The following is a 9364-nucleotide window of genomic DNA, read 5'->3' on the forward strand; positions in this document are numbered from 1 at the left end:
TATACTGACTAATGGGTAAACCAAAACCCACAATACAATGCTCTGTGTCGCTGAATATAACGAGTCAAAGCATATAGTATTTTTGAACTGGTTGGGCATCAAAGAGCTGACCAAATTATGTATGTTGAAGATTTTGCCTGGTCAATATGTGAGTTAAACCCTAAGTGCCACCTTTGAATGCCCACACTAAAGTGATACATAATTATATTTAACTTATTAATGCCCACTGTCACCATATATGTAATAACCTTTTCTATAATGATGTCACAATTAAACATGGCAACCTATATCTGGGGTACTCTAACATTTTCAAGTATTGAATTCTCGGGCAATAAAAGATTGATGGTTTGCATTATAACCAGAAAGAAAATATGCTTAAAAAGGGAAGGTATGAGTGTAATGTCATAAACAGATCCGCTTATGCTACTTACAAAATTCTCAGCTGGTTTTAATTAAGTAGAGATGAAATATTACTTTATTATCAGGGCCGGCCACAGGGGGGGAGAGGGGTAACTGGGGCATCTTGCCCCGGGCCCCAGGAGACCCTATGAAGGGCCCCTTGAATACCTGTTTAAAAGATCAATATACTCTAATAGAGCAGTCAGGTCTAAATACTCTAATAGAGCAGTCACAGTATTCTTCAGAGGAGCAGTGTAGCAAGCTTATAGATAAGGAGATATAGTTGGTGAGGGGTAGTTATTGTCATTGTTAGCAGGTCACGACCTTTTTTTTATTTTTGGTCTTCAACTTACAGCTTGGGTGAAGTTGTGATTCAGAATGGAAACCTCCTTGCCTCTGGGGCCCCACTTTAACTCTTTGCCCTGGGCCCCTTAATTTCTCTGGGCAGCCCTGTCTAATATTGACCTAGTAACCATACCTGATTGCTGTGCCTTGATGTAGTAGGCTTTAGTGATCTTGCAATAATTTATTGAAAACATTGGCATATTAGGAAACAGTACTCGAAAATATTATAACGCCCCAAATAGAGATCACAATTTTAATTTTGATATCCTTATGGAAAAGGCTTATAGTTATACCACAGGCTTTGCCTGATATATACGCACAAGCCCAAGTACCGTTGGGCCCGAGGGAGAGTGCATATATATCAGGCAAAAGCACAATGGCCTGTGGTATAGCTAATATGCAGCACTTTCCTGAGAGTGCTTTTGATGTGGTCTGGTATTGTCGAAATCCTTAGAAGTGGTTTACTATATTATTATGGTTACTATATCAAAGTTTAACCATAGTTCCAACTAGTACTTACTATGTAAGATTTTCAATCTGATTCAGTCTCAATTAAGAGCCACAGGAAACTCAATTGTAAGCCACAGGAGAACAGGTTAACATTCCAGAACCAGTTCAATATGTGATATATCCACTGGCTTTTTCCTTTGATCTGAGGTGTGAAAGTGGAAGTGTGCACTATAAAGAGTAACACCAGTGAAAAAGGTGAGCCTATCTGGGTTTCGCATGGAGACTAAAGCTATACCTATTTGAAAAGTTGTTGCTCGGACCTGACCGACCCAATTTTGCACAGATTTTAATTAACAAAAGAAAAAAATTAGATCACGTGGCACCTTAAAAATTGCTGCAAAAGATTGAGATACTCTAATAGAACAGTCGGTTGGTACAATTTTGATCTCAAATATAATGCTAGCTATCTGTAAACATGAAACCAGCATGTTCTTCACCCCTTGTGAAGAAAATCTATGATAGTATCAGTACAGTGCTCATTGAACTACTAGCTATGTTTATCCATTTTGTATCAGAAGGGATTTGATAGGTCTGAATACAGTTTTAATGTAACTTACTGATCTATTATATGGCTTGTAACCAGCATGTACATAGCTAAAAATAATAATAATAGTTAACTAACTGTTTTCTTTTGCCTACCGACCGACCCATTTTGTTGTAAAATAAACCCGAGCAACAACTTTTCAAATAGGTATGGTTTAAAATTAAACAAGTAAACAGTAATTTTAATCTGCATTGTACAGTAAACCCTCTTTAACTAGACTACCTGTAGGTTTAAGGCCTTATTAGTGAGATCATGAAGTACAGAGCATAGTGTGGTGCGGCCACCCCTTCGATCAGAGATTAAGGGTCTGGTCTGTCTAGCATCACGTACTTGTGCTGGATTACGAGAATCAGGTGCAACCAATCAGATCGCTTGGTTGAGAATTAATGCATAACTCGTACAAACATTTCTCACGCATAGTGATGGTGAAATACGTGGAGATATCTTTTCTGAAAGCCAAGGACACAAGAGAAGGCATTTGTCGAGAATACTTTTTGACTAGGTAAAACATTATTGATAAAAGCGAAAACAAAGGAATATGAATTTAATTTGTGTGGTTATTATGATGTAACAACGCATTCCATCTACACAAGTACGTGATGCTAGACAGACCAGACCCTTAATCTCTAATCGAAGGGGCGGCCGCGCCAGACTATACAAAGCAGCTGCCTCTCTATAAAAGCCAACTTTAGAAGTTTGTACACTACTCCAACAGCCACATTTCCATTAAATGTTGACTTGAAGGTGACCAGTTCATTTATACCTTAGCTGTGTTTGAAACCTAATTGACATGGTGACTACATTAACCCTAAACCCGCAGCCGTTTTTTTTTTAAAACACAAGCACTGAAAACACATAATCCAGAAAACTGGATTATACCATAGATAATAGAGTACATTAAAGGGATAGGAAACGTAATAACGTGACGTCACAAAATACGTACATTTCTATTGGAATTCCGTGTATTACATCACGAACATACTCGTACACTTGCTGTGCTTGTATCAAAGAGAAACAAATTGTTGTAATGACAGAATTTTGTAACTAACGGCTGTGAAACTTTGCTATAGTGAACTCAAGTAAGTAATCAAGGGAACTAGGATGGTACCAACCCTCAAGGAAGTCATATGCAAAAGTAAAGGAAACTGGAAGTGAAAAAAAATGCCCCAAAAATCTGACTGTAAACCATTTAACTTTCTTCGTAAATATATTCTATCTTTTTAACTGTGATAAACCTATTCCTTACCATTTAACAGAGAGAACCAGAGGGAATATCAGGAACTGTTGCTTGAAGAAACGACTAAGTATCTTCCATTTTAAACCGAAAGTTTAAACCACCTATCAGTACAACTGAGGGGTAGCCAACGTCTTGGGACTCTCGTACATTCTCTGAGAAATCCATTAAATATTTAGAAATCCCAAATCCAGAACCACGTACAAAATAGGTTATTCTCGTTTCCATCCGTTCATGAGTTCAATTACGGGCGCTGCTCTATACAACGATTCAAATGGACAGTGCAAAGTGCACTTGTGTCTCTTGTGAAGTTCCTCTGATCGCCTCAAGGTGTCTTCTGCACAGTATTACCAAAAACTTGAGGTAAAAACATCACGATAAAAATCGAAATCAGAATTATATTGTATTTACAATTATATTAAATACAGAAATATTTTTGAAATACTTAAATATTGGGACTCTCGTACACCGTTTTGGGTGGGCTCTGGCTACCCCCGAGCACAATGCAAGGGTAAAAGACTGTGTTGGTGACACGCCTAGCTTACCACAAGATTCAAACGTGGAACCGGCTATACGAGAAGCGGTATAGACGAGGCATGAAGGTACTTAGAGCTATGAACCTGAGAACAAATTTAAAACCGGTTAACTGGCTACCAATAACTGGCAGTTAACCGGTTAACTGGTTTCTGTGTAATACAGTGGTATTGGCAGACATAATGATACTCAACATGCCTGCTGGAAGCTTTAGGGTGGTACTAAAGTGACCATCAACAACCTGTCTTACAATAACAGTTATTGAATCACATCTTTACAATTGCTGGTGGGCAAAACCAGTTTAAAGGCTTCTTAACCAGTAAATGGCTGACCTAGACAATACCGGTTAACAACCGCTTTTTTGCATACCAGTTCACAGCACTAAAGGTACTATGAGCAAAAGTATGACGTTGTGTAACAATCACGGTTTATTTATTTATTTATTTATTTATTAATGCTTTACAGAACTGTACAGACAAAATTAAACAATATTGAGTGGAAGAAGCTTCAGTCTCAAAAGCCTTTCTTTGTAGTTACTGGTGTAGTTGTTAAGAATATATTTGGTTGCCCTCCTTTGTACTCTTTCTAACAGTTCAATATCAGATAGTAAATAGGGTTTCCACAAGCAAGAACAATACATTAAAGTAGATTCAATCATTGAAACATACAGATTCTTCCTAGTCTCCAAACAGTAACTGTCTTTAAATATGCGGCGATGTAATCCAAAAGATTTATAAGCTTTAGAAGTAATGTTTTGATAGTGTAATCTCCATGATAACTATCAGAGAAATAGATACCAAGATCTTTACAGCTATCAGAGCAAGCAATGGTATTTCCATTGATAGTATAAAATTGTTTAATGTGATATTATTATTATTATTACTAGGACCGGGTCACATATAACCAAGTAAATTTGTTAGCGTATTAAACAACCTGTGGCTGCTTTGTCTAACTGTGATGCATAATAATTACAGTAGGACCTCCATTATCCAAACACCTGTGTGCCAGTTTAAACATATACAGAGTTCCGTTCAACTACTCTAATGGAACATACACTTACTCTAATAGAACGTTCACCTAATGAAGAAATATTCTAATAGAACAGTCACTAATAAAGAATGAATAATCAAGGTTTGGATAGTCAAGGTCCTATTGCATCAGCTGCTTGTGTCACAATTGATGGTGGCCTCTCTACCTTTTCCCCATAGCCCTGATTATGCCACAAGAATGTAGATGTAGCGTCAGTTTGCAACACCATAAGAGCAACTTTTAGCTTGCAAGTAGGGAAGATTTATTTCAAGACCAAAAAACATGTATACAGTACTTATTTTACTGTTGTATAAGAGTGACTGTTCTATTAGGGAAACTTTACAGAAAAGCAGGAAACATACTATCCAGAATTTTTTTAACACTAGACCCAACATGAGGCTAACTATTAGCAAGTAGCAACTAATTCTGTCTCCCTGCTATATTAGAGTGACTGTTCTGTTGAATGTAAAAGAAACCGCACATGCTGCAATTCAGTAATCATGGAATATTTAGTTGTTAAAACAAATACTACATTTGACCAGTTATAGCTGAGGCTACTACAACTTTCAGCAAAGAAAACCCTGCGGCTACTTTGGGCTTTTGTGGCAGCAGCTCATGGTGTCTTTATGGATTCACAAGTGACTGGCCTTGTTCAATCATCCTTCAATGGTATTACTCATTTAAACTTTTCTCAAAAACGTTATTTCCTGGCTTAAACAACTCCTTTGCCTGGTTTCTGCTCCAAACATGTCTTAACAACACTTGTACCAGCATATTCAGATACAAGATGTGACTCTTATCTGAGGGAAACTCTTAGGACAATAATTCTAGGCTGTAGAGTGGCCACTATCTGGGGGCAGCTATTGTAAGAGCCGCAGCTATTAACCAGTCAAATATGATGAAGGTACAGTGGACCCTTGGTTATCTGAAACCCGATGTGTCTCAGACATTGGTAAAAGTGTTCAGATAAATTAATTGTTTGTAAAACTAAAGTCTATACATTTATATCCAGAGCTCTGTTGAAAAACTCTAATAAACATACATTTGTACTCAAAACACTCTAATAAAGTAGTCGTTACCAATTTTGGATAAACGAGGATACGGATGAATGAGGGTTGGATAATTGAGGGTCTAGCGTACTTAACTATTATACAAGAATAAATAACACAGCTCAAATAACCAGTAGTGGGTTGGACAGTTTACATTTGGAATAAGTTATGTAACATGTGGCGTGGTCCAAACTCTGATCAGAGAATAGAGGAAGTTATTTGAGACATTAGCACCCATCTAGCAATGTGGATACTACTTAGTGATAGTTCAAATGGTGTGGTCAACTTGTTCAATCAACAGTTGTTTCTTTGTTTCTAGTCTAGTGGCAGGGCATATTTATCATGTGTAATTCAATAAAGAGCATTAAATACACCTCGTGCTTTCTTCCTATAGTCAGGTATAAACTATATAAAGACACATTCAGATGTATATATGGGTTAAGCAGGCCAATAACTAGTTAGGGTTCTCAAGGTTATATTAGTCATTTTGCATACAGTAGTGTTACATAATGCATAACACTATTCTTTGAAATGTTGTATTGATGTCCATATGAAGATGGGCATGTGTATGTGTGTTTCATGGCTGAATATGACTTGCCCACCCAGTGCCCAGACATGGCAAAGTCTGGCTATGCCATTGCACAATGGTGTTGAAATGAAAAACAAATGTCAATTTTTTTTAGAATCAGATGTCAACAAATTCTTTAGAGTGGATTGTATTCTCATAGAACATTCATCAATTTAGAGTCTAACTTATGATTACCTGAAAAAGAAACACCAACAGTTTGGCCTAGAAATTTAGCATGGTTAACGTTACAGATGTTAATAGTGTTTCTATCTAGTCTGCCCTTCTACATAGAGAGAGGGTCTGGTAACTTTAGAGGTGTCATTAAACAGTGATGTCACAATAATGTCAGCAGGGGCATATGGAGGGGAGTTTCCAGGAGTTTCAGGAAACCCCTTTGGATTTTACACTGTACTTGAAACATTAAGAAATTGAAACTTCAGGGTTCCAGAATCTAGAATCTTTCGTGGAACAGGACACATTTTAAACTTTTATCTTAGTTAAATAATGGTTTTTCACATGTAGCAACACTTATAGCATTGTTCTTAATTATGATTTTGGTGAAAAGATCAAGATACTCTAATAAAGCAGTCAGACAATATAAACTATTCTAATATAACAGTCACTTAGCTGTAGTGGAAACCCCTTCTTCAAAATTCCTGTGTACACCCCTGATGTCAGCAAGGATGGCACATCCAACAACCACATAAAGTGAGTAGTTCTCGAAAACATCAGCAAACAACTACTACCCAAAGAAAACCAGATTCTTTCTGTATGGATTAACATAACTAAGATTTCTTTCCATATGGATTAGGCAGCATTACCAGTTTTAAGTGTTACACACAAATTTTGAATGTCAGAGTGACCAGACCCTTACTCTATAGAAAGGCAGACTAGTTTCTACAGTCAATAAAACTGTGTGTAGTACACAATGTGATGACCAATAAAATGAAGGGGTAAATATGTTGAAATTCATTACAGACTTTTTCTGTCTTCAACGCTAGAGATACAGTCAAAAGTGCAAATCAACTTTACTGGAAATAAAAAAAGGTTATATCATCGGAAAATCACTTTTCACATTATGCAGTGAAGCAAGGAACAAACAAATAAGCTGCTCTATCAAGATATCTTTTTACTTTTAATATATTGCTCTACTTAAATATATCCAATATGCTTGACATTCCTCTTATATGTTCTCTTGGACACTTTCCTACTGACCTTACAACACTTTTTCAGCTGTAAACCTTCTTGCGTCGTTTCTCCCTGCTCCTTCAGTCGCCGTCCTACAGTAACTGGACGAGTAAAATTACACTTGGTTTTAACTGGTCGAGTTCCTTACGCACGTGACACGCCCACTAAATCTCGATGTGTGGTATTCTGTTCATCCATTAACTAACAATTCATTTAACTCGAAGTGCCTTCTCACTGAGCTTCTCAACTGCAAGTAGTATCTAATGCCAGGTTAAATGCGCAGCGCATATCAATTAGTCGGTTGCTATAAGCTGCAACCCGTTTTTCAAACCGGTTGTACGAGTTCGTTGCTAGGGACTCTTACCGCAAAGTTATTTTGTTTGTTTATTGGACAGCGTTATTTGGAATAGTAAACTTCGTAATTACAGCAAGTATAGAGATGAATCCATTTTTAGATTTTCCCTTCGTGTATTACTTATTTCATTACCGGTGAGTGCGTATTTTTATGTGCAGTGGTTTAGCCGTACATTATTTAATTATTTATGACGTATTTTGACGAAAAAAAGTATTATTCTTATTACTTGGTTATGTAATTAGCACTTTACAGTGACCAGCACTGAAGGTCTGACAGCAACATGTGCTGCAGCCTTAGGATACCTAACCTAATTTCAGGGACTTAGACATAATGACTTGACTTACTGACTGACTGATAAGGTGTAACAGAAAAGGGGCCAAAGTAAGGAAAAAATCCCTCCAACCCCAGGATTCGAACTGCAGGTCACCCAATGTCTAGTCGGGGCCACACTCAGTCTTCCTCCAGGAGGGATGGATTTATACGATTTGTTACAAAATCTACGGTCTGAATTCTCTTGCCAAAATCTCTCACATAGACCTAAATACTTGCTGTAGTTCTGTTGGATTACTATTTACGCTGATCAGAACACTAATTCCCATGCTTGAGCACAAAACTATCTTGTCCTTTCAACTCACGCGTAACGGAAATCAAGCCGGAAATCGCTTGCGTTTCCTATCCCCTTTTATGCACCTATCAATGTATTGCCCCACCACCCCCCCCCCCTTGGGCGTAAGTGGGGCTTTACAGGGGGAATTGACACGAAACTACTGCCCCACTATGGGGCATTTGACGATCGTTCAGTAAGCACCCAAATATTTTTTGTTGTAACTTGCTTCGCTATGTCAAATCCCGAGTAAATCCCGCGTGGCAACTAGGGCCAACGGTGGGGATTTGACACGATAGGTTTGCCCTACTATGGGGCATTTGACATTCGGCTGTGTCAAATCCCCACTATAGCCCCACATATGCCCGAGGGGGGGTAGTGGGGCAATACATTGATAGGTGCATTATATACGCAAGCCTTTAAAACAAACTCAGTTCAAGAACCGTTGAAGCGGTCTAAAAACTATAAACATCATGTTTAATACTCACCGTTACATTTTGGTTTAAATGGTGCTATCCTACCATCCCAGTCTGATAAATCTGTGTCTCTTCGTCTTCTTTCGAAACGTAAAAGGTGCCTAGTCTCGCGTCGCCAAACCGATACGCGCTAGGCGCTTATCGATATCCTGATTATAAGCGCCAGCTGTAAATGTGGTTAGGGAATTCCGTTGGCCTGGCAATCGATCGGTTTCCAGCAGAATATCTATGGTTCCAGATTCACACCATTTGGTGTTGTTGTTTCCCTGAGCAAGAAACGTTACTCGTGCTGCTCCAGTCTGCCCAGCTGTTTAAATGGATACCTGGTGTCATTTTGTGAAACCGGCAGCCCGACCAGCTGTAACATCAATGGGTACCTGGGGAAGCAAAATGGCAACTGTCCATGTCTCAAATAACAGGTGAAGGTCTAGGTGGGACTGCGGTTGCCCATACCTTAATTTGTGAGACATGGTACAACTGGCTGGCCTGCAGGTTACTAGTCAGTGCCCCAGGAGGATTTTGCTTGAGC

At 38.3% G+C, this 9364-nt stretch overlaps 1 long non-coding RNA gene across 1 annotated transcript in view; it reads right to left on the reverse strand.

Annotated features, from left to right (window-relative positions):
• The window catches only part of LOC136245473 (uncharacterized), a 31979-nt gene extending 23007 nt beyond the window's left edge, over window positions 1-8972 (reverse strand). Inside the window, exon 1 of the long non-coding RNA XR_010695874.1 lies at window positions 8848-8972. This is a non-coding gene — a long non-coding RNA (uncharacterized lncRNA). The remainder of the gene's footprint in view (window positions 1-8847) is intronic.
• Window positions 8973-9364: the final 392 nt, after the last annotated feature.

Source organism: Dysidea avara, chromosome 2 (genome assembly GCF_963678975.1).
Source record: "Dysidea avara chromosome 2, odDysAvar1.4, whole genome shotgun sequence".
Classification (NCBI taxonomy): Eukaryota; Metazoa; Porifera; class Demospongiae; order Dictyoceratida; family Dysideidae; genus Dysidea; species Dysidea avara.